The sequence below is a fragment of the Ornithodoros turicata genome, chromosome 4, assembly GCF_037126465.1.
Source record: "Ornithodoros turicata isolate Travis chromosome 4, ASM3712646v1, whole genome shotgun sequence".
In the NCBI taxonomy this organism is placed as follows: Eukaryota; Metazoa; Arthropoda; class Arachnida; order Ixodida; family Argasidae; genus Ornithodoros; species Ornithodoros turicata.
In genome coordinates this window covers 47,528,905-47,554,565 of record NC_088204.1, presented here as the reverse complement: position 1 = coordinate 47,554,565, position 25,661 = coordinate 47,528,905, and the positions used below count along the sequence as shown (strand labels likewise).

At 48.0% G+C, this 25,661-nt stretch overlaps 1 protein-coding gene across 3 annotated transcripts in view; it reads left to right on the top strand.

The window, feature by feature from the left end:
- LOC135391500 (ankyrin repeat and fibronectin type-III domain-containing protein 1-like) overlaps nucleotides 1-25,661 on the top strand; it is an 865,331-nt gene that overhangs the window by 728,837 nt on the left and 110,833 nt on the right. The window lies entirely within an intron of this gene.

Here is a 25,661-nt window from a genome sequence, read left to right as displayed (position 1 = left end):
GCCGACAGGATGCCGAGGAGTTCTGCTTCCATAGAAGACATTGGGTAAGGGTGGGCAAAGGCTTGCTGAAAGTCACTATCGGGGATATAAAATGCAGCGCCCGAGCTGTCTGCTGTGACTGAGCCGTCCGTGTATACTTGGCGATGGTTCTGATACGTGGAGTGCAGAAAATCGGGAGCAAGTTGGAGGGCTACAGGTGCGGGAGTGTCACGCTTGCGCTGAAAACCGGGGATGGAGGAGCAGGTATCAGGACGTGCGAAGGTCCACATTGCTGGCGCATAAGAGGGAGCGGTTGAGCAGGAAGGAAGATGATCCTTCAGGCGGGCGATGGCCTTGCCGCAAGCTGAGTGAGGGCAGTCGCCGTCAATATGGCGAAGATAGTGGTGAAGGTGATGGGTGAGATAGCGAGTATATACTGGAAGGGTATCAGCATCCCGCAGAAGGGGAACAGGCGTCTCCCGTGCTTCAGCAAGAGTACAGTAAGTCTCTGATGTTCGTGGTACTCCCAGACAAATGCGAAGGCCGCGGGCATGGGTGTTAAGTAGCTCGCGCTGTGTTTGGCTGATGGCATGCGAGACAGGGAGGCTGTAGCGCAGTGTCCCCAACGCGAGGGCCTGGTGGACGCGATGAAGGTCAGAGCAGGACGAGCCCCAGGACGCACCGGCGATACGTCTGAGGACGTCAACTGAGGCAGCCGCCTTTGTGGTAGTCATCTTCACATGACGGGACCACGTTATGTCGCAATCAAGTATTAGACCTAGGTATCGGCACAACGTGGCAAAAGGCAGATGGAGCTGTCAAAGTAGAGCGGATACCTGCAGAAGCATTTGCGCGAGAACGCCATTGCAACAGTCTTCGCCGGGTAGACCGTTAGGCCACCGGAGGAAAGGTAGGCGCTAATTACATGTAGAGAGCGTTGCAGTCGGCACTGGGTCGTATCTCGGCGGGTTGAAGAAGTCCAGATACAGATGTCGTCAGCGTATATCGTGATGGATGTATGAGCAGGGAGCAACGGGGTAAGGGAGGCCATGATAAGATTAAAGAGGAGGGGGCTAAGGACACTGCCCTGCGGGACCCCACGGGTCACGTGGGGGTGCGTCACAGCGGTGCGCACGAAGAGATAGCTGCCTGTTAAAAAGTCTTGTATCCACCGCAGAGGACAGCCGCCAACTTGAGCCGCAGCAAGAGCGTCAAGAATGGCAGCATGGTAAACGCTGTCGTAGGCTTTCTTTACATCGAGGAACACAGCGGCAGTCAATAATCCCTCTGCTTTGGCTTGTTGTACATGGCTGACTAGGGTGACGACACAGTCCAGCGCTGAGCGGCCCGGGCGGTAACCCGCCATCACTTCCGGGAAATACGCAACAGTCTCAAGGAACCAACTTAGACGTGTGAAAACCATGCGTTCAGTGTCTTCCCTATACAGCTGGTGAGGACGAAATGGGACGAAAAGAGTCAATGTGCTGCGGCGATTGGCCCGGTTTGAGGATAGGAACAAGCACTGCCGTCTTCCAATCCTCAGCAACTTGTCCGGTGCACCAACTCTTACTGAGAAGTCGCAGGAGGTGCAAGCGACCTGACAGGGGAAAGTGCCAAATGGCCTTATAAGTAACTTGATCTGCCCCAGGTGAGGAGTGCGGAGGAGCGGCTGCAAACGCAGTTTCGCGTTCAGGGAGGGTGAAGGGCGTGTCCAGGTCCGGATGACTTGGCGCGTGCATTGGGCTGCCGGCGTCGCTGAGCTCAGGGTGCTGGTGGTAAGTCTTGCGCAAAAATCTTCGGCAATGTGTATTTCAGACTGTGATGTACAGAGAGACAGGGAGCGGAACGGATTCCGCTGGGATACACGGGAAGAGAGGTCCGTAGTAGTCCCCATATCCGGCAGAGTGGTGTACGAGGGGATAAAGAGGACGTGAACCTGCGCCAATGGTTCCGCGCAAGGTGGCGCAGATGGCGCCCAATAGCTTTCTGAACCGGTCGAGCTTCGAGGCGGTCAGGAGCGTGGCTTGTCTGGCATGGCGTTCCACGTGACGACGAAGAGCACGTAGCCGCTCGTACTTAACATCGACTGCATAGAAGCACACCGGGACACAGAAGCAGCTAGTAGTAGCATGCGCAGCACCTGCGCACCACCGAGTACGGGAAATACCCTGCTGGTTTCCCAGTGCACTGTTTGACGAAGCCGACTCCAGTGTGGTCTGATAAAGCTGCCAGTTGGTTCGCTTGATGGAACGTGATGTAGCAGGCTGACTCGATCGTTGGATGCCGATTAGAACGGGCAAACGATCGCTTCCAAGGGTGCCGGCATCTACACCCCATGTGAAGAGACGAGCCACTGATGTTGACACAGCGGTAAGATCGAGACATGAGGAGAGATACGTGGCTTGAAGAAAGGTAGGGGAACCGTCGTTTAAGATACTTAAAGTCCTGTCGGCGAAGAGGTCCGCGAGGCGCTGTCCTCTTGTATCGGTGCGTGTGCTACCCCGGACGGCATTATGCGCGTTGAAATCACCGCAAAGCGCAAGCGGCGACGGGAGGCTGGCAATAAGCGTGCCCAATTCAGCTATGTCGTAGGGAACACCAGGGGGCAAATAAAGGGAGACAACCGTGAGATCAAGGGAGCCCAGACGAACGGAGCAGGCCTCAGAGTCACCAGTCCCCTGCGTGCGCACTGTCCGGTGGGAAGCCTACTGTACGGGAAGCCTATATGAAAGCATTTGTTTACCGTAATTGTTCTGGTATACGGAATATCGAATTTAAGTGGTTGTCGTAGTGGGTAGTGAGAGTTTCTGTGGAGTACATCATACCAGCTCGCGTGGCTGAGTGGTTAGCGTGCTGGCCATGTCACGTCGAGACTGGGAAGTACCCTGGCTCAAATCCCGGTGCTGGCTGTTGTTCTCTGCGGTTTTTCCTGGATTTTCCTGAGACGCTTTCAGACGTATGTCGGCACAGTTCCCTTAGAAACCGGACAGGACGCATATTCCCCCTGGGCGTCAGTCGTAACGTTACCCACCTCTGTGAGGTCGACAATAGCGTGCCCTTTCACTACAACCACCACCTGAGTAGTATGATAATAAAATATATTGGCAATGAATTGGATTGCTTTCTCCTGTGAAAGGAGGAGTCTGTTTTTATTGCTTTCGGTCGTGGTACCCCAAATTGAATGAGAATACAAAAAATGTGAATGTATTAGGGAATTGTATATGCACAATTTTGCCTTAGCCGGAAGTGTTAAAAGGGATCTAACATGCTATTGTTTGCGAGATTTTCTTCCCTATATAATTTACATGTTCGTCCCGAACCATCGTTTCCTACAACCACATACCCAGTATTTTGATTTTGTCGACTAATTTTGTTTCATTACTTGATATGTATAGTTTCTCATTACAAGTGACTGTCGTCTTTCTCGGGTGATACAGGACAGCTTTAGCTTTGGAAGCGTTTACCTTTAAATAATTTGATGTAGACCAGTTGAGTTGTTAATGTAAGACGCGGTTCATTTTGGTTACTAATCCTGAACAGGAGTACCCTTGTATGAAAAGGTCAGTGTTATATGCGTATGTAATAACGATTACATTTTGTAATGTTTCGAACAAGTCGTTAACGTAAACAATAAATGGTAAGGGACCGAGAACGCTGCCTTCCGGATTTAATAGGCACATTGTGACGGAAGAGTACTTTCGAAGGTTAACGTACTGCTGTCGGTCAGAGAGATAGAAAGCGTATCAGATGTTATTAACGCATCCTGATATTCAACAGTTATATTCTGACGATGAAGTGGGGAGGTTTTCTAGGAGTGGAACGCTACCCCATAACTAGGGGGTCTAGTATGAGTGGAGATAATGATGAGTGGTGACAACGATGAGTGATGACAATGATGAGTGATGACGGTGATGATCGAAGCAACGATGGCGATCCTGATCGTGATCGTGATGGTGTTCCCACCATCACGATCACGATTAGGGTCGCCATGCCGCTGCCTGAGAGCACTGCTGGGGTCACAATGAGTCATTTAGGCCAGCCGCCTAAAAAAAAAAAACTACATGACGTAAGGCCGCCCTGGAATGGGCCGCGGTGTCCCAAGGACCGAGGATGCTCGACAAGTTGAAGGGGCGGCAGCCAAGGGTGGCAAGCTGTGACTGCAGTGTACGACCCTCGTTGATATAGTTCCGACAGCGGAGGAGTATGTGCTCTACGTTGCCAAGTACACCACACTCGTTGCACATAGGGCTAGCCTCACAGCCTAGCTGGTAGCGATAGAACGGAGTGATTGCCATGTTCACACGTAGCCTGAGGCTGAGTGACTTCAGGGGACCAGGAAGCTTTGCAGGCAGCCGGTATGACAGCGTTGGGTCTACACTTCGCACAAAGGAACCGGTTAGAATGTCATGTTGTCACTGTAGGGTAGACCAGGAATCAGACAAATGCCTGAGGAGGGATCTTCTGTCTCCTCTCGACAGTATCCATCATATCCATCATCATCTCTCATCACGTACAAGTGGCACTGGGGCAGCGCCCAGCCTGCTGGCCGGCATCAGCCCCATCTCATCATCGTATCTCTATTTGTGTGTGTGTGTCGACAGTATAATGGCTATAGAAGGCCGTTGTTGATGTGCAGCGGCAGCGTCGGCCTCGTGGTTCCCAGTTATTCCGCAATGCCCTGGAACCCACTGAAAGGCAACGGAGTGGGAGCGATCTTGTAGAGACTTCAGGGCGCTCAGGATATCTATCACCACAGAGGAAAGGGAACCGCGGATGCCCATGTGTTTAATGCGCAGGAGAGCTGCTTGGGAGTCGGTATAAATTACCCATCGCCGCGGTTCACAGTCTTCCGCATATGTCAAGAATAGCAGGATAGCATAAAGTTCAGCTGATGTCGATGAGGTGCGGTGAGACAGACGACACCCACGTGTAACGGACTCTGATGGAATGGCAAAGGCTGAAGATGAGGTGTCCCTGGTAGACGATCCATCCGTGTATACAGCGGTGCCGTGGCAGTATTGAGCCTCGATGAAGTCAAGAGTAAGTTGCCTAAGGCTAACATCAGGATAGTTATTTTTGTTGTTCTTGAGGCCGGGTATGGAGACAGTGACAAGCGGCGATGGCAACGTCCATGGAGGCACTTTGAGTGCCGTCGGGTCGACTATTAATTTGGGAATATTAGGTCTGAATTATGTTATAGAAGCATAAACAGTCGCGTTCCGTCTAGCGTGAAGCTTGCGAATCAGAGAGTGACGTTTATGACGGACACGTAGACGCATATAGTGGCGTGCAGTTTCCCTTCCTGATATTCAAATGTAGCTGTCACCATAGTTTGTTAAAGTCTATGATACCTGCTTAACGTTGACAGCAAGTGATATCTCTCATCTGACGTATATCTTCCCCTCGCGTGACAGATGAGAGATGATGATCAAAGATGTACAGAGATGATGATGGAGTTCAACATGTAATTCACTGATGGAACTTCATGGAACTTCCTTAGTCCCATGACATCTTCCATGCTTCTTTGCCGAACACTGATTGCTGCTTTAATCTCAATGTTTGAACGGCGACTGTACCGCACAAGGGAAGTAATTCTCAGTACTTTATCCTGATTTGTTGTTTGAGCGTACTGCATTCGTCTGACAGAAATTTGTTAATTTTCTTTAGCTCGCTATTTTCCTCTAGGGGCCGGTTTAATTTGGAGTTGACTTCATCAAGGTGCCTTTCTATGTTTCCTTTCACATCACACATATCTTTACGTAGTTTACGCCATTCAAACAACTTCGTGAGGTTTTCAGTCAAAAACCTCACGAAGTGGTTTACATTTTGCGCGAATCTCTGCTCTCAGTTCAGAGCACAATTTATTAATGTCTTCAGACATGTTTCTTAGGAGCACACATGCGTCATAGCAGCAGCAGCAGCAGCAGCAGCAGTGTATCATAGATAGATAACAAATGAAAAGTATGGACAGACCTGTTGATTGATATGCAAAGACTTGTTAGATGCAGTCAACAAGTGCTGTTGCTGCTGAATGAAGTGGTTAGGGAGCTGCGTTGCTTCCTCGCTTCAGGCGAAGGAAACTGGTTCTGTTGGTCTTCGTACGTGTCACACTGAGGTTGCCTCCGGGCGCTCAGCCCAAGTCTGAGCCGTGGGAACTTTCCTCGTGTAGCAGATAGGCAAGAACTGCTGATCAACCTGTTGATTGATATGCAAATACTTGTTAGATGCAGTCAAGAAGCGCTGCTGCTGCTGAATAAGGTTCGAAGTCCTATGGTATCCCAAAATGTCAAAAGAGCTTTGAGGGCACAGCGTTGGTGGACTTCTTGTGAAGGGGCTCATTATTTTATTCCCACATCACCCCGATTATCGAATTAAAGGGGCGGGAGGGGCGACATGCTTTAGGCGAAATGGGACTGCAGTGCAATCTCATTAGGCGAAACGGGACTGTCGGCAAGTGAACGTTACTTACACGCCCGGCCCCGGTGGTGACGTCTGCAAGAAATGAATGCGCTCGTCGGACAACAACCTTGCATGGTCCGAAACAAGGACCATTTGCATTTGCAAATGCAGGTGTGTGCGACGGAAAGCGGACAATTGCTAACCGGACATTTGCTCAACCCGTTCTATTTTACCATTAGCCCACCCTGACAGTTCCATAATTTACAGTCATCTGGTCCACTCTGGTCACTGGTGAACATCCCGGTTCGAGAGGTGTGCCATCAGCTCCCACAGCGGTGTCGAAGCTACCTCAGCCTCCTGTGCAGTGTATGGCGGAGTTCCCGGCACTGGGCGAGTTCTCGGGAAATGCGCCGGCGCCAATGTCTGCACCCGTCTCTCAAGTTGTGTCTGCGGAGGACGTGGTAGTTGAGCGGCTGCCTGTGTCTGCTCGTGTCTCTGATGATGTGTCTGCACGTCTCTCTGAAGATGTGTCTACCGAGGACATGGTGGTTGCGCAATCGCCTACGTCTGCACCCGTCTCTGAAGATGTGTTTGCAGTGGACATGGTAGTTACGGCGGGCGCTGTCGACGCAGTCTCTCGCGCCCCTACACCCGCAACGGCAAACGAGCCTGTCCTTCCTGCAGTGCCAGGCTCTGAAGGTGGGCAAGTTCGGCGGCAAATACCTCCTGAAATCCCTGGTGTCACCGACGAGCGGATAGCCCTCTCCTCAAATGGCTCTTCGACGTCGCTCTACTCCATCGAGGGTTCAGATGCAGTCGTGGTAGTGAGTGACTCTGTCGGCGGCGGCTGTGTAGCCGGTGGGAAGCATGGCCGTCAGGCATCCTCTGGCGACAGTGGGGGTACCTCGCGAAAGAAGACCAAGAAAGCCAGGACTGTTACATGTATAGCAGATGTTGAAATGACTTAATACCCTGACAATGAAAGCCAGAGTCACTCTTCTGCTTTTCTTACATTCTCTTATGGTGCTACGCATATTGACGCTCAATGTACAGGGACTTCGTTCGCGGGCAAAGCAAGTTGAGGTGATACAGTTCGCGCGCCGCATGCGGTGCGATCTGCTTCTGCTACAAGAAACCCACTTTTCTTGTTTCTCCGACGTGCGAAGCTTCATGGAGGCGTGAAATGTCCAAGCATTTTTCAGTTTTGGGTCCGCCCACCAAAGCGGGGTTGGCGTTGTCGTGTTCAACAGGGCCTTGCTGCCACATAGTCTCGCACGACATGACACTGATGGGCGGGTACTGAAGTTTGAATTTTTCGTTGGTGCCAAGAAGCTTACACTTGTGAACATTTACGCTCCAGCCCGCGCCGGTGAAACAAACGCCTTCTTTGATAGCCTGCACGCAAGTTTCATCCCACCTTCATCGGACGTAATACTAGGCGGGGACTTCAATTGTGTACTGGACTCTGACCGTGATGTTCGTGGGCCTGGTCGAGGGCGGCCAACGTGGAGTGCTCGCGAACTAGGTCGTTTATTGGAGCGCCGTAACCTTGCGGATGTCTGGACGTCTGTACATGGTACTGCATACTCAGCAACTTGGTCCCGTGCTGATTCCTCAAGTCGCCTCGACCGGTTTTATGTCCCCGCGCATTTCAGACCATTTATTCTGGACTGCCAGGTGATATCCCCAAATCAATTTGGTATCCGTGTGAGTGACCACAGCGCGGTTCTGCTGTCTATAAACACGACGTCCTTTCAAACTGGCCAGGCAGTGCGCTGGAGGTTGGACACAGCTCTGCTTCACGATGATGCTGTTGTGGCGGAAGCCAGATCCAGGATAGCAGAGTACGTCTCAACGTCTGTTCCTTCTCCAACGGCTTGGGAGGCCTTCAAGGGTTGGGCACGTACCCTTTTCCAATCGTTAGGTCAACAGCGTGCTCGGGACCGAAGTGCGCAGCTGAAGCGGCTTTCTGCAAAGATTAACATTGTGCGTAGGGGGGCTCATTTGACTCCGCTAATGCAGGAATACCTGGAGTCCCTTCGTGAGCGCTATCGTCTCCTCCTTCGGTCGCCTCCAGGCGCCGCGCGAAGAGCTCACCTCAGAGCGCAAGGTCTTGCCGGGCCCGGCGTAGTGCAGTATCTCCAAAGTACTCGCCACTCCCAGAGCAGCCAGTGTCCTCCGCACTCCTTACGCCGTCGTGATGGATCCTTAGCAGAAGATCCGGATGAAGTCATACGTGGCTTTGAGGAGTTCTTTCGAAATCTCTACACAAGCTGTCCAGTGGACGTTGCCGGTACAGATTCCTTTCTTGGTGGACTGCTGACGCTTTCCGATATGGACCGGGTCTCTCTCGAGCTGCCGTTTACTATTGAGGAGCTCGACACCGCGGTGACCACTGCAGCTTCTGGAACAAGTCCCGGCCCTGATGGCCTGCCGGTCGAGTTTTACGTTACGTTGGCCTCTTCTCAGACGGTTCTTTCTTGGCGTTCTTCAGACGAGCCTAAGCGGAGAGTCCTTCCCAGAGTCGTTTGGTTTTGGACACATAATTGTTTTGCCCAAGAATAGTGGTGACCATGCTGACCCAGAAAATTGGCGGCCCATTACTCTCCTGAACTGTGACTATAAGTTCCTGACCGCGATATTGGCAAAGCGAATCCAGAGTGTCTTGCCATCCATCATACATCCTTCACAAACGTGCTGTGTGCCAGGTAGGAGTATGTATGACACTCTTTCTGGTTTGCGCGACATTCTGCGTTATGCTACGGCTACGTCTGTGTCATCGCGGGGCTGCTTGTTATCACTCGACCAGGCGAAAGCTTTTGATCGTGTCGAGCATGCGTACATGCTCGCTGTGCTTCAGGCGTACGGGTTTCCGTCATGGATCTGTGGTGTCATTAGACGACTGTACAACCACCACCGTAGCCGCATCTTCATGCTGCACCGCCTCTATGATGAGTTCACCGTAACCAGAGGTGTCCGACAGGGCTGCCCTCTTTCTCCCGCCTTGTTTACACTGGTTATTGACCCTCTTCTATGGGCCATCGATACAGACGCGCACATTCACGGCATCCCGCTTCCAATCTCTGGAACGTGGAAGGTGGCCGCTTACGCAGATGACGTTACGGTCCTACTGCGTGATGCTGGTTCGGTTGATGAGGTCCGACGCGTCTATGATGCATATGCAGTCATCTCGGGAGGGTTACTCAACTATCGGAAGACCAAGATGATGCCTCTCGGAGATTGGGCTTCCTATTCGTTACTGCCCTTCTCATGCGCTACATCCCTTAAAATATTAGGTGTTGTGTTCGATCGTCACGGTCCTACGACCTCAAACTGGACGACTGCACTGCAAGATCTCTGCTCCAGGTGTAAAGCTTCTGATGCATACGCGCTGTCCAATCTAGAGCGTGCATATCTGGCTCGGAGTGTCTTTTGTGGCCGGTTGTGGCATCTGGGCCACGTTATAGTTGCTCCTCATTCCGTAGTCATACCTGCTCATACTGCCCTTCTGTCCTTCCTTTGGAGGAAGCGGCGAGGTAGGCCACTAGCTCGTACTCTGCTATGTTTTCCTCTGTCTCAGGGTGGACTGGCCCTACCTGACATAGGCCTGATGAGCAAAGGGATTGCCCTGAACACCGTCCTGCGGATACTTCGTGGTGAGCCATCGCCAACGCAAGTGCTCCTAAAGTACTGGATGGGTCCATTAGCGCGAGACCTTTTGCCAGAGGCATATGATCCATCATTCTCCGCAGCGTTTCCATGCTACTGTTCATGCTTATCATCGCAAACTGGAGTCTCTCTCTGTGTCCGTGAGTGCCCCATCACGAATGTCCCAAGCAGTTTTATGGAGCGAAGTGCAGGTCAGCGCAAACTGGATTGGACGCCTTCAGCAGGTTAGAACAGTTCCATGGGCGTCAGCCATAGGTTCGTGGCTCCCTGCTCCCTTGCGTGACGTGGTGTGGAACTTTGCATGGGGCATCCATCCCACGCGGGACCGCCTTCAGACATGGAACTTGACCCCGACGGACAATTGCCCGTACTGCAATTGTGTCGAGACGAACTACCACGTGCTTTTTGACTGTCGGATTGCAAGAATTTTTTGGCAATTGGCTCGGCGGCATACGAACATCATATACCCAGTGCTCTTACATCGTCGACAGTCCTGCCACCGGATTAGCGCACTTTTAACGGCTTGCGGGGCACAGGTTCTGTGGGCAGCGCGCTGCAAAGATGTGGCACAACGTCTGCGCAACATCCCTGTTTTCCTATTGGTGCGGAAATTGAGAGTTAGCGTAATCGCCATCCTGCAGCAGGACCTCTTCGCGCTGAGGGAGGAAGGCTTCCGGCGTCGATGGCGTGATCACCCTTCCGTTGTCATTCAGGATGCGTATGTTAGCATCGTTGGTGCACCTCCATAAATGTATAAAGGCCACCTCATATGCACATAGCCACAGTGACGAATATGGTCGTCATGTGTACCTAGTCACAGTTGTGTAGTCATATATGTCCCATAGTCATGCAACCATATATACATTGTATCTTGTGCATTATAACTCATTCCAACTAGTGTATTAGTGTGTATTAATATTAATAGTATTGTATTGTAGTAGTAGTGTGTAATTAATAATAATAGTATTAGTCCTCGTAGTGTGCTCTATAGTATGAGTCGTCTAATAAATTTTCTCAAACAGCAAAAAACGAGACAGTTTGGTGGAGGTAATGGCATCCATAACGCAAAATATGACAATCTTAGATGCTGTTAGCCGTTTTGGCCCCTTATAGCCGTGGATACACATCTCGCTTTCCTTTGTTGTTTGGAGGTACTTAGCACAAAATTTTGGTCGGCATTTGTGTGGTACTGATTTTCAGGAAATGAGGAACTAAGGGGGAGGGATCAAGAACAAGAACTTTATTAGGAGATGATGGAGATTAGGGGAGGGATCGAAAACCTTCCAGGACCTCGTTATCTCATGCTCCGCGTTTGCCGACATAGCGCCCTACGTGAGCCCTACATTGCTTTTGTGCTTGTGCACATTTATGAATTATTTTACTATTAAAGAGCTACAGTAATGCGCGTGGTTGAGAACATGCCGCAGAAAATTGATGTTCCCCGGGTCCCATCAGACACCCCCCCAAAGCCACAATAACGTGCGCTCTCCTGTGACAAATATTTTTCTATTCTACTATGGCACCAAACACGACACATAATTTACGAAAAAGCAGGCACGTAAAAAAACTTGGTGAGCAAATGTCTGGTGAGAGAATGTCGGGTGAGTAAATGTTCAGTAAGCAAATGTCCTGGATCCGTGTGCGATACCACTAATAATAGGATGATTATACGATTATCGAAGAAAACGTTTTCGTTGATTCATGAATGGATGGATGGATGAGGGAATGAATGTTTAACGTAAAAAAGGGATAGGTTCCCCTACAGACTGAACACAGAAATGAACCTGCTACTACTATGCAAAATCAGTAGCGCGGACACAAGTCCTTAGTGTGGCTCAGGGAATTCGACTTGAAATCAAAGAAGATCAGAGTTTTGCGTAGTTAAAAAAAAAAGCGGAAAAAAACTCCACTGCGGATCGCGATGCTTTTTTAAATCGGTATGGGAAAAGTATTTCCTTTACAAGTTAATCGTCCACGATTAACACGAGCTTGAGTAGAACTAGCAATGTGATGAAGTTGTTATGTGGAGATCCGTAAGTAATTTTTACTTCCCCATATAGGATAACGAGTTTCTCATATTGACTCTTCAGGAAGAACCAAAAACATGCATCAAGGCAAGGCTATGCTTGAATAAAACCAACAATGTTGTAAAGTTATGTGAAGATGCGAAAGTGACTTATGGCAGTACACCAGGGGACCGCCTTCTTTCCTCACGTGACACGGATCAGTAGGCGAAGTGGGACTGTGTCGCAGCATACATCAGGCCAAATGGGACACCCTGCAGTTCGAGATCGGTGAACCTGCTAAGGGATGGCGAGATAATCCGCTAAAAAGCATTAAGCGAAATTGGAAGACACGGAGCATCACCCCTGGCGATGAAACTCCCCATTCATCATCTTAAAAATAAAGTTGTTGTTGTTTGCTGCTGAACACATACACACAAGTGTTAATAGACATCATAAGGCGTAAATCAACGTCAACGACGTGGCGATGGTTGTGATTGCAAAATTTCACGGAATATTAATCAAAAGACAACTTGTGTGACATTATTGTGTTGTGTGACAGCATCAAAGAAATGTTCGGGTTTGGTTATGGCTAAGATGGATGCGGGTAAGGAGTTCCAGAGAATCTTAGGAGGAAATATGACGGGAATGACTGACAACTTATAAAGGGGGCAGGATTGCAGTCATGTAAAACATATGAAGGGCAAAAAATTGCAAGTAATAAAACAGACTGTGTATCACATGTTACATATCGTAGAGCCGGGGGCAGTTAGAGGAGCGACCAGAGCAGAGCCGACAGGAAAGGGGAGGACAGCGTCAGACAGCCCCATCTGGCAACGAGCGGAGATGTAAAATTTCCCTTCCCCTAAACTGAAAGTTTTGGGGAACGGAAGACTGGGAATTTTTTATTGAAAGTATCGTATGGCTAGTTTAGTGCTCAGAAACACGACCACCGCTGCCTTTGACAGCGCCCTTCCTTCGTGCACCGGTAGCACTCAGTACAATGCCGAATGTTATGCCCAAGTCCACGGAACGTCATATATGACGGAGGAAGGGATACAATTATGTGAGCCCATGTAGAACCGTGCATTTCACAAGTATGCTCTAGGCTGCTGTACCAAATTACGGATGTAAGTTGTGAGGGAGATTCTTTTGAATGCTTCAGTAATGAGGTAATGTTCTCTTATTTAGCTCATAAAACGGCCGTCTATCTAGGACACTTTTATTGCCTCAATGAGATACCTGCTGCCCTGCTTAGCCAGGTTGCGGAGTGCCGTGCACGGAATGCTGTCTCTAGCAGGAGAGGACCGAACCCGACATACATGTAAAACATTTCCAAGTTCGGTCATCGAGAAGTCTCTATATGAAGCGTTATCCGGGGCAGCCGCTTCCGCGGACAACAAGGATTCGTGAATCCAGCGGCTATTCCGAAGCTGGCAAGTTGTAGAAGTAACTTTCTTTTCCCGCTTATACTCGTACTCAAGGACTCCCGGCGTGGAGAGGGGGGACCTTGATATATTTCAAAAAGATGCGTAACCATATAAATACGCTGGTTAAAAAAGCCAAACAAAACTATAACTTAAATGCTTTTCTCTCCTGCCAAGGTGAAGTATCTCCTGTGTGGCGTAAGATCAACCAACTTTTAAACCATAGGGAAAACTTGCCAGCCCCTACAGCAGATAAGCCTTGACGGTATCACTTACCGTGGTAATGAAATGGCTCAAATTTTTAATAACCATCTGGGCTCGCTTCTTCACCTGAGTAACAATACCGATGCTGAAGCCAACGAAGCTTGTAGCTATGTATCTCTGAGGGCACAAGAAACTTCATGTTTCTTTTCCCTACTGTCGATGTAGAAGTTTCTGACAGCTTTCTTAGCATAAGGCATAGCTATGTGTTAGATGCATACGATATGCAAATAGGCCCTATTAAGGCAGCAATCGATATTATAACTCCTTGCTTAGTCCATATCTTTAATCTCTGCATGCTCGATGGGTGTTTTCCAAAAGGCATGCAAGTCGCCAAAGTAATCATGATCCATAAATCAGGTGACATAAATTGCCCATCCAACTATCGCCCAATTTCCATTTTACCCGTTCTGTCGAAGGGCCTTGAGCGGATCATTAGTAACCGCCTCTCTTCCTATACCTGGAAAAATATATAAAAATAAATAAATTATATATATATTCCGGTTTCCGAAAGAACAGATCGACTGAGCTGGCTCTCTTAGTACAGAACGAAACCATACTAAAAAACACTGAAAAGAAACTCACCACTCTGGGAGTTTTCATTGGTTTCAACAAAACATTTGATTCGTTATCACATAGGATGCTATTACTAAAACTATCGCGTTATGGAATCCGGGGCTCGGCACTTTCGCTGTTCTCGTCATATTTAGATAATAGGTACCAGAAAGTTGTCATTAATGGCTACTCTTCTGCACTTAATAAGATTAGCCGTGGTGTTCCGCAAGGTAGCTTACTTGTTACTTTGCTCTTTACTGTCTACATCAATTATATAGTGATGATCACGACGAACGCTAAGTTTATCATATGTGCCGACGATACGAGCTTGTGTTTTCACGGTTCAGACCCTGACGGGATAGTCACACATGCAAATACTACACTGACTACATACACTGCACTACATGCATACTGAAACGGATAAAGTATTGAGCTGATCTAACTGTTTGAAAATTAACGCCAGTAAAGCTAAGGCGGTTTTCTCCAACGCAAAAAATGACAAGTTCAGCCTTCAGTAAATCTTGAAATAGATAACACAGTTGTCGACATAGTAGAAAATGCTGAAACTCTCGGCGTAACCTTTTCTTCTACACTTTCTTGGTCATTACACGTTAATGACGTGCATTCCAATGCATTGAGAATCCTTGGATTTCTGTATAGATATCGTATGCATCTAACCAAACAAGTTATCATGCTACTTTACAACTCATTAATGTACTCACATTTTAACTACTGTTTCTTGGTATGGGAACAACCACAACGTCTAAGCTAGATAAGTTGCTTCAAAAGAAATTCCTTCGAATTTTGAATTGTCTACCATATAGCCACACCACAACTGGTTTGTTTGAACGGTACTCGCTGATTAATATTCATAACCTATATCGATAAAAACTTTTGTGCTACTACCGTACTGCTCATAAAAAGTCCTTAGCTAATATCTTATCACTGTTTGACCTCAAAGAGCATAGATATCCTTATAATCATCGCGCCAGGAGCTCTTGGCATATCCCCCGATGTAGAACCAGATATGGTGAACAGAGTGTTGCATATATATATTACCATGTATCTTGAACGAATCCTCTATTGATCCATTAATAGTGTCAAAGAAAGATATTCATACTGCATGCATTTAGTTTACATTCCACGGATGCTTTTCGTGTCGCTTAACCAAAGCCATTTTGTACGGGAGCTGTGAGCCCGTCGAGTCGTTACTGCGACTTTTTTTTTCACGGCTCCCACCACGACTTAAAGTGGAAATAAAATTCATTCATTCATTCATTGAACGTGGTACATACGATGACACTTTCCTATATGCTGTTTGTGCACTTAGGTGTACAGTACAACAACCATTGAGGTTAACTTCTGGAGACAGTCTAACAGCAGTTTTCCTGTATGCCTAACCACTTATGTATTCTGCTAAATGTGAACGTGACGTATTTCGTGGGCTTTTGTGAGTTAAGTTTCTAACACGTTACCCTTCCGGTGTCTGCATATTCCTGCTAATTTCTCGAAAACTGCTTCGTAGCTCTGAATTAAACTTTCACCGTTGTTAACCTGCAGTACGCGTAGACAAACTCGTAGTGAAGTTTGGGAAGCTTTTGTAAGCGCTCTTGTAAGCTTTTATTGAAGTTCGCATGACATGTGCGAGGCTGTCCCCTTTAAATGATGACGAGAACGTCTACACGGCGGCATCTAACCTATAGGTTTGATATGAGTATCTCACTCCACATTCAAAAATGTTTTCAGGATCCCAAATATTTCTGGCTTGTATATTCCTGCGCGAATGTCCTTCCCTTTCGTGTGTATACTGGGTGTTTCGCGAAAATCCCCCAGGTTCAACAATTCCGAAGCGACTCACAATATCGAAGAGCTTTCCTTTTTGGTAAACACCCTTGCAACATCATCCAAGAGCTGACCAGCTGGTGGCTCACTTGCCTAACACTCATTATTTAAATAGAAATCTTAACTTTTAAATTATGCTTCGGACGCTTGCGGTTCCTGTACCGTAGGGATAGGGACCTTCAACGGAAAATACAAAAAAAAAAAAAGAAAGAGAGAGGAAGGGCATTGACACTTCGTGTTTTACTATTTTTTTGTAATTAATTAGTTACGATTTCCGTATTTCTTGCGCGGAGTAACGCAGCAAGGCGCTCTTTCGCTCACCTCGCGAGCATGATTACGCACTTCACGGAGGGTTGGCGCAGGCGCAGCACCCGTCCCTTCTTCCCCGTCCCTTCCTGTTTCGTCTACTCTCTCGCTAGTCGCTAGTCGCACTGCCGGCTGCGTGCTGGCAAGATGGCGGGGACCCGCCCGAAGAAAACAACACGGGGAATTATATTAAAAGGAAACATTTGTTAGGGATGTCGGTTTGAATGAATTCACATTAAACCAAATGCCATTTCAGCTACTTGCTGAAGTCGCATTTATTTTAATGTGAATTTCCTCAAGTATTGTGCCAAGCTCTCGCCAGACGGCGTCAAATGAAAACCTGGACCACGTACGTCAACTGCGGACGGCGGAGGCGTGTCCAGCGGGATTGTGGTGACCAGGATTAGCTGAAAGGTACAGTGCTGGACAAAAGTTTACGGAACGCGCGAGCGATGTATTTTCTCCTCGGTGCGACACCCTGGCGGCGGGCGGAAGCGGGCTCGTTCATTCGTTCAGAGGGAGGAAAGGAGTGCGCCTGTAGCGACACCAATCCAAAACACTTCGCCGGCACGTTCAAGCGATACCGAAACCACCGCAGTGTGTCGCAACCAGCGCACTCGCCCGTTCCTCTGAACGAGTGAACTGGCCCGCTTCCGCTCGCCGCTAGGGTGTCGCACGGAGGAGAAAATACACCGCTCGCGCGTTCCGTAAAGTTTTGTCCAGCACTGTACTTTCTAAGAATCATGGGAAGTGTCAACTTTTGTGTGTACACTAGCAGATGACGCATACTATGTGCGCTGGTTTGTGGACGTGCTTGGCTCTGGAAAAATCTTCACAAAACGGTAACGCGCGACTGTCAGAACCTAACCAATAGACTCTCCTTTTCTGTGTGTGCACACAAACTAATTTACAACGGTAACCACGACGTGATGTGAGATTGCGTATAATGGCTGCAACAAGCAAACGTCAAGCTTGCGGCTTGCGTCACGTGTGTATGCAGAGTTGTGACCTCTTAGCTCCGTGCTGTTTCCTTTTGAGTAGAGACATAGAAGCTGAATGTAAACAAGGTGCACACACAAGTTCTCGAAATACCACACACTAAGTCGACACACCGTTTGGCTGACCTGTCCTATTTTTACAGTGGCTGCTGTTCAGGGGTAGATGTTGGTGGATCGCTGTGTCCTTGGCACAAAGCCAGCTGTGACACACACACGCGCGGACGCACGCTCACACACACACACACACACACACACACACACACACACACACACACACACACACACACGGGTGCACACAAGCACAAACACTCATACACACGAACGCTCATATGCACGCGTACACACAAGGACACGTGCACAAACACACACACGCTAACACGTACACAGGCAAAGATACGCACAGACACACACACACACACGCTGACGCACACGCAAACTCAGACACCGAGACACGCATTCGTTCACGCGTGCGCATATACTCTCGCACACACTCGCACACACAAAGACACGCACAACCACACAAACAAGCAAATCGTGCGATTTTCAGCTCCCGCTTAAGATAAAAATGTGTCAAAATCGAAACGTCAAAAATTCGTTTTTGATGTTGTGGGTTTCATATTCTTCCATGCATTCAGGGCAGGAGACCATCGCTGCTCCCCCTGTCCCCCACTCCTTCCTGTTGTCCTCTCTCCGTCTGTCCACATCTGTACGCCGCTCATAGCCACAGTTCCTTGGCGGCGCTAACACGCAATCAAAAAAAAAATGCCGTCGCTGTGCCAATGTCTGGCATTGTAGTCCTGAAGGAAATAGTCAGCCCTTCACAACAGCGCAACGGCCACCCATACTGCTTCAGAAGGGGCTGGGAAACCAATTTCAAACACGCAGCGATCATCAGGCACCTTTCATGGACCTATCGGAACCTGTGGGGCTCACGACACGGAAGCGAGGAGTCACTGGCCACCGACGTCATTTCCGCATGACCAATATTGCGCGCTGTACCAGATTGTGTGCGACAGTGCGATTTGGGTCTAAGTGTCCCTTGCGGCTGTTCCTTGTCTTCCGCCATTCCATTGTGAGAACATGACATTGACAGCTCAGCGGAAGAACGCATTGCTGCGCTACTCGGGCGCAAGAAATATATGGAAACCGAAACTAATTAATCACTAAAAAAAGGCATCATGTGTCGACGCGTTCTTTGTTGTGTTTTTTTTATTATTATTATGAGGGGGATTTTTTTTACTGAAGGTACCGATCGCTATGGTATAGGTGCTGAAAGCATCCGAAGTAAAACATACAGGTATGATTTCTATTTGAACTAATGAACGCACTTAAATGAGCCCCTCACGTTTCAGCTCTTGACCAATGTGTCAAGGATGCTTACTGAAAAGAGAGCTTTTCCGTAACATGTACCGTTGCTGAATTATCCAGCTGTAATGAGCACGTCAGCGCTAGAGGATTTTCAGTCTGCTGGAGGGAAACGCTTCAGTAGACACGAGTCGTTTGCAATCATACGCTCATGTAGGGAAGCATAACACACGATGCCGGACACGTGTCGCAAGTTTAACGTGAGGTGACTCATACTGAGATTGGAGAAATCAAAAAGTATTTATAATCAAATTAGAAAGTGTTAGGCGTTAGTTTTTCCTGATGATCCAACTTCCGACATTCAAGCTTCAAGCTTCCTCCTCTTTGCAAGGGACGATTGTGGTCTTAAGGTCGCAACAAAGCTGCGGAAAGCTGTTTCCCTTGGCACATCAACATGCCGTAGCTTGCTTCGGAAACGGATTCGTAACACGATGCCGGCAGCTTCCTTTTACTTTTTTCATCAGAGCCACACCTATCGTTCGTGGTTCACACCGTGAATGTTGATTCTGTCTCTTGTATAGACGGAAGGGAATTCCTGTTCCGAGACAGGTAACGGAAGTCTCCAAATGAAACAATAAGAAATCGATGCACTCTCTGTTGGAGAATGACGAAGCTTGACGGTAAGCTATTTGGTATAAGTTCATATTTCAGAAATTTCGGCACTGCAAAGGAGTACGAGCAAAACGGGACGAGAGGTCATGTGTGTAGTTTACTCCTCTAGTCCTGTCTTGCTTGTACTCCTTCGCAATGCAAAAACTTCTGGAAGAACAGTTTTTCCTCTTTTTCTTTCTCTCTTTACCACGTTTCTTTTAATGGGCCACTAAACAGGTGCAGGTGCACTTTTCTGCTCCACTGTGCTATTTGCCAACGGGAAAGTTTTCTAAGAATTAAAGGTACTAAAAAGTACATCATGTTTGTAAATCGACTACAGGTTTTCCAGGCGATTTTAATCCAAGTGCTAGCTAGATTAATCCCAGTGCCAAACTAATTAATCCAGGTGCCATTTAAATTAATCCGAGTGCCATACAAAATAATCCAGGTGCCAGTCAAATTTATCCTATATAAATGCTTGGGATGGTCGACACTTTGCGACATAGGTGGTGCGGTCTAATAAGGACAGCCCCAACATACATAAGGAAGCCCCAAAAAGTCACACTGCAACCAGCTTTACGAAATTGTCCCAAAAAGTGCATTTGTCAATAATGGTCGTAAACCACAATATCATGCAGCTCCGACACGAGGAAGTCACAAAGATTCACGTCGTAACCAGCTTTACGAAAATGGTCCCAAAAAGGTGTAGAAGTCATTAATGGTCGTAACTCACCACATCATTCAGCTCCGGCATGAGGAAGCCCCAAGAAGTCACGCCGTAACCAGCTTTACGAAAATTGTCCCAAAAAGGTGTAATAGTTAATAATGGTCAAAACGACCATACCATAACGCTTCGACATAAGGAAGTCCCAAAAACTCACGCTGTAACCAGCATTACGAAAATTGTCCCACAAAGGTGTAGCAGTCAATGATGGTCATAAACCATATTACCATACAGCTCCGACATGAGCAAGCCACAAAAAGTCACTCCTTAACCAACATTACGAAAATCGTCCCAAAAAGCTGTAGCAGTCAGTAATGGTCATAAACCACGATATTATACAGGTCCGACATGACGAAGTCCCAAAAAGTCACGCCGAAGCCAGCTTTACGAAAATTATACCAAAAAGGTGCAGTAGTCAATAATGTTGGTAAATAACCGCGCCACACGAGTGTGACATGACGAAATCACAAACAGTCACGCCACACCCCGTATCCCAAAAGTCGTTCGAAAATGGCGCAATTATCAGCCATGCTCGTAAACCACCGTACCATCACGCTGGAAATGGCATCACGAAAATTATCCCAAAAAGGTAGAGTAGTCAATAGTCGTAGACCAGCATACCATACGGCTCTAACATGAGGAAGTCCCAAAGAGTCACGCCATAGCCTGCTCCAGAACATTGTCCCAAAAAGGTGTAGTTGTGAATAATGATTGTATGGCACCACAGCATATGGCTCCGACACGAGGAGGTGGCAAAAGGGCACGCCGCAGTCGCACTCGGCATCACCAAAGTCCTCCCAAAACGGTGTAGTAGTCGTCAATAATAGTCCTAAACAACCATATCATACAGCTCTGACATGAAGAAGTCCCAAAAAGTCACGCCATAAGCGGTTTCGCCGAAATTGTGGCAAAAAGGTTTTGCAGTCAGTAGTGAGTTTTAGTATACCGTTGATAAAGTTATCGTCTCCATCGGAACCAATCGCACTCGTGCGTGACTCAGAATCTTATCCACTGATTCGTTCCGGTTGATACGGTGAGACGCTAGCCACGTTATCTGCTAATACTCTCTAGTAATGGTCGTAAATCACCGTTCCATACAGCTGCGACACGGTGAGGCCCTAGAAGGTCACGCTATGACGAAAACTGTCACAAACAGTTGCCATAACCCACAACAGTGAGTACATGTCGTCATGTCATGCAACTCTGACATACGTGACTCACAAAAAGTTGGGTTCCACGTAGTAGACCGCATCACATATGTCGCAAAGTGTCTACTATCCCAAGCATTTATATAGGATTAATTTGAGTGGCACCTGGATTATTTTCTATGGCACTCGGATTAATTTAAATGGCACCTGGATTAATTAGTTTAGCACTGGGATTAATCTAGCTGGCACTTGGATTAAAATCGCCGGGAAAAGCTGTAGTTGTTCACAGTGTTATTCACCTAATGGTATAAAACCCGGCTTCAAGCCCGGCTCACACTATTGCGTTCCAATGCGTGCGCGTGCGGGTTGCCGTGGTAACCAATTTGTGAGTCGCCCTGGCCGTCATAGGACCCGCTCCGGGTAAAAGTAGTAGTATGTCAACGCATACGCACGGAGCTGCACGCACGCGTTCGAACACAATGCGCTTTATCAGGGGTGCCGAAGTGGCGACCCGGGGGCCGCATGCTTCCCGCCGGGGGTTGCCATGCGGCCCGCGTGGCCCCCGAGCAAAAAATAAAAAAATATTCGTATATAAAAATAGCGGACATAAAAAATATTCGCTTTACTAACGGCCGTGGCGTTACCATTGGGTTCTGTGCTCGTGCAATTTGTTTTCCGCCCGGCCTCGAAGCAATCGGGCAGTGGATTGCCCAACTATATCCGGTGTCGTCAGATCCGCATCGCGAGTGTAGCGAGGGCCCTTATTTGCCCGCACGTCAAAGTTCACGTGGGTTAGAAGACGACAACAGCTGAATACAAGCGACCGCGATGCCCCTAGCGTGATACAAGCGGCTAAAACCACTAGATTCCTGGCATTCATGTTCTGGTGGCAACGGTAACATGTTCCAGCTCGGGCGCCGACCTAGCAATTTGCGAAGGCCGTGTTCCCATGAAATGGCCATCCGAATTCCCCATAGGAGACGAGCGATGCCGGTTGACACTTGACGACAGCGAAGACGGCCGGAGAACGTCCAACTCCACACACAATCCACTCACATCTGCAGTCTTTATTTTCCGAATCAATCAATCAGCATCGAACTTTCAACTTTTAATCATAATTGATCTTTAGTCATATGATAAAAAGGTTGGAAGTTCGACGTTCCCTGTCTGTCTCTGTGTTGCTTTCGCAGTCTTCGCCGATGACTCTAAACCTGTACCTGTGTCTGATTTTTACTTGATTGATATTACTAGTACATTCGTATCAAAATTTGTGAGCCAACCCTACATGGCCGATTTGTAATATTGGTGCCTTCAATGTCACCAGAAACGGGTCGGTGCAGTCGCAGGCTTGGTGATCTCCCGAGTGGATTCGAGCAAAGATTCTTCGAGGGCAGTATAACTGAAACGGAGCTTTTTGACTAGCCGTTTTTCGCAGTTGTTGACAACGTTCCTGATGACTGACAAATGGAACAGATTGACCTGCAGTTGCGACGCACCGATATGAACATGTTCGCTGAAGTTGGTGGGCTTCGTTCAATTCTTACGTTGGACAAAAGTACCTGAAGATACGTATGTTATCGCGGACATACCTGTCCATTCATGGTGTGCAGACAGCAAAAAGACACGGACAGAAGAACGACGACACGGACGACTGCTACGACTGCACGTCATCGTTCTTCTGTCCGCGTCTTTTTGCTGTCTACATACCATGAATTCGTACCAACTACCCCGCCTTCATACGCTTGTTCAAACCCGTCCATGTTCGGTACAACATACGTCTAATAATAACACTTCGTGGCGTTACATCGCGAGACAATTAACTGTGCCAACATATGTCTGCGTGCAGGATCTTCTGTGTTGAACCTGAATATGTCAATGTTACGCTCACAACTAGCAAACGAACACCTCAACGAAGTCCTTAAGATTGCAACCGAGCAATGACTTTCACACGATGTTGACGCACTTGTTAAAAACAAGAGGTACGAAGTTTCCTCTCTATACAGCAAATAAAAAGGATTGCTGACTCTGTGATTGAGCAACGCTAAGGAACCTAAACAGATGCGTTTTATGTTGTTTTGAGTTGTGTGTTGTGCCATCTACATATATCAAACAGGCTACCCCACACTCTCAGAAATGGTGGTGGTGGTGCTGGTGAAAGGGCTCGCCGTTGTCGGCCTCACATAGGTCGGCAACGTCACGACTGACGCCCTGGGGGAATGTGCGTCTTGGGCCGACTTCTAAGGGAACTGTGCCGACATATATCTGAAAGTGTCTGAGGAAAACCCAGGAAAAACCCCAGACAGCACAGCCCGCAACGGGCAGCCGGCAGAAATGGACTTTACCGCATAGCACGCTTCTAGCCAACCTTAATCTCTACTTATATCGTTACCTTCTCTGATTTGTTGAAAATGGGAGGCTTACGCCTTTTTGTGACAATTATGAACAGCATAAGTGTCACAAAAAAGGCGTACGCCTCCCGTTTGCAACAAATCAGGGCAGATAACGATATCATTCGAGATGATGGTTGGCTGGGAGCGTGCTATGCGCTGAAGTTCATTTTTAAGAGTGCAAAGCCGTGGTATGCGGCCCGCGTAGTCCCTCCAAGGCAGTAATTTCCCTAGAAATTCACTGCTGGGGGGGTGCCGAGCTTTCAAGGGGGGGGGGATATGTTTGGTGAAGGTTCCACTTACGGAATTTTTCTTAGACACGGAAAGAATCGTGGCACAATGGTGACATATCTGCACAGCTTTCCCGTTTTATTTGTATGTTATTTGTATGTTATTACGTTAGAACACAGTACAGTATAATACAGGTTCATTATGAACGGCATTTCAACATTAAGATGCATAATCACACGACCGACAAAGAAAAAAGACTAGCACCTTGTCTCACGAAGCTCAATGAATACCTAGCAACCAACGGTGAAAACCTTAGACGACAAAAGCAGAATACCTTGCGCAAATGGTTCTTGATGATCCACATTGAGTTTGCGTGCCCGCACGCATTTTTGCTCCTACACTCTTAAAAATGAACTTCACCGCACAGCACGCTCCTAGCCAACCGTAATCTCGAATGATATCGTTATCTGCCCTGATTTGTTGAAAACTGGAGGCGTACGCTTTTTCTGTGACAATTATGAACAGCATAAGTGTCACAAAAAAGGCGTACACCTCCCGTACTCGGGTACGTACGCCTCTCGTACGTACTCGGGTACTTGGCAGACGGGGCAGAGGATACGGCGCTCCTCCTCCGTATACGGGAGTGGGGGATCCGCCGGATGACGCTGTTCGATGGTTAAGCCCCGGAAAGGTGAAGGGACCTGTGTCAAATCCATGCCTCGAAGAGGCCGCGGCTGAGCAGCCGATCTCGAACGAGAGGCCCATGAAGCTGGTGCACTGTCTGCCACAACGGTCCATGTGGCCACAGACCGGAAGCGGGAGGACCTCTGACTGCTAGTTGAATCCGTAGGTGCTGACGCCGGACGGCTTTGAACGAAACTTCTCTGGCCTGCAACGTGCCTGCGACGCTGCGACATTGTTCAGACTGAAAACATAAAAAATGTCAGAAAACACCAAAAGGAACCTCCTGGCGGAAGGATTTGATAAGTCCCCAAAGAAACTGCAAACCGTGCAAACGGTAAACAACTCATGTAAACAAGCGATTACTACGAGAGCGCCAAGTCTTGGCGGCCTCTTCAAGATGAACTTCACCACATGGCATGCTCCTAGCGAACCATCATCCCGAATGACAACGTTCTCCTCTCTGATTTGTTGAAAACGGGAGGCGTAGCCCATTTTGTAGCCGCGCATAATATAGATATATAATAGGGTTCGCCCCTCGTTATCAGCAAATCATGGGCGAGAACGTTGTCATTCGGGAAGATGGTTGGCTAGGAGCATTCTATGTGCTGAAGATACGCACTTATCAAATGCACCTATACAAACGGTGTCACAGACAGCACGTTGAAATCGTTTGCAATCGTTTGGTTGAATCGTTGAATCGTTTGGAGCCGACACAGTCGGCGGGCTCGCTAGGTACAGTTCATAGCTCCTTTAAAGCCTTTTAGCAACAAATCGAAGCTTTCGTTCCGGGCATTTCAAATAGCAACGATACAGTGAACCGCAATGTCAAATAGGGAAGGGAGAAATCATTGTTGAGTTCGAGAACCCCATGTCACAACGCATCGTGATTGTGCATGCAGTTTTAAGATAATGTACCCGAGCGCTGTGGGGCATCAAAGAAATCATCACTGCGAATGCCTGGAACCCAAACAATGTTTTGCGCAGTGACGATTTGTTATTATTTTGGCGAACCAAAGCGAACAAATGTTAAAACTACATAAAACTGTCAGAACTGGTCAGAGCAGAAAAGGTGGGTTGGATTCTGCATGATTC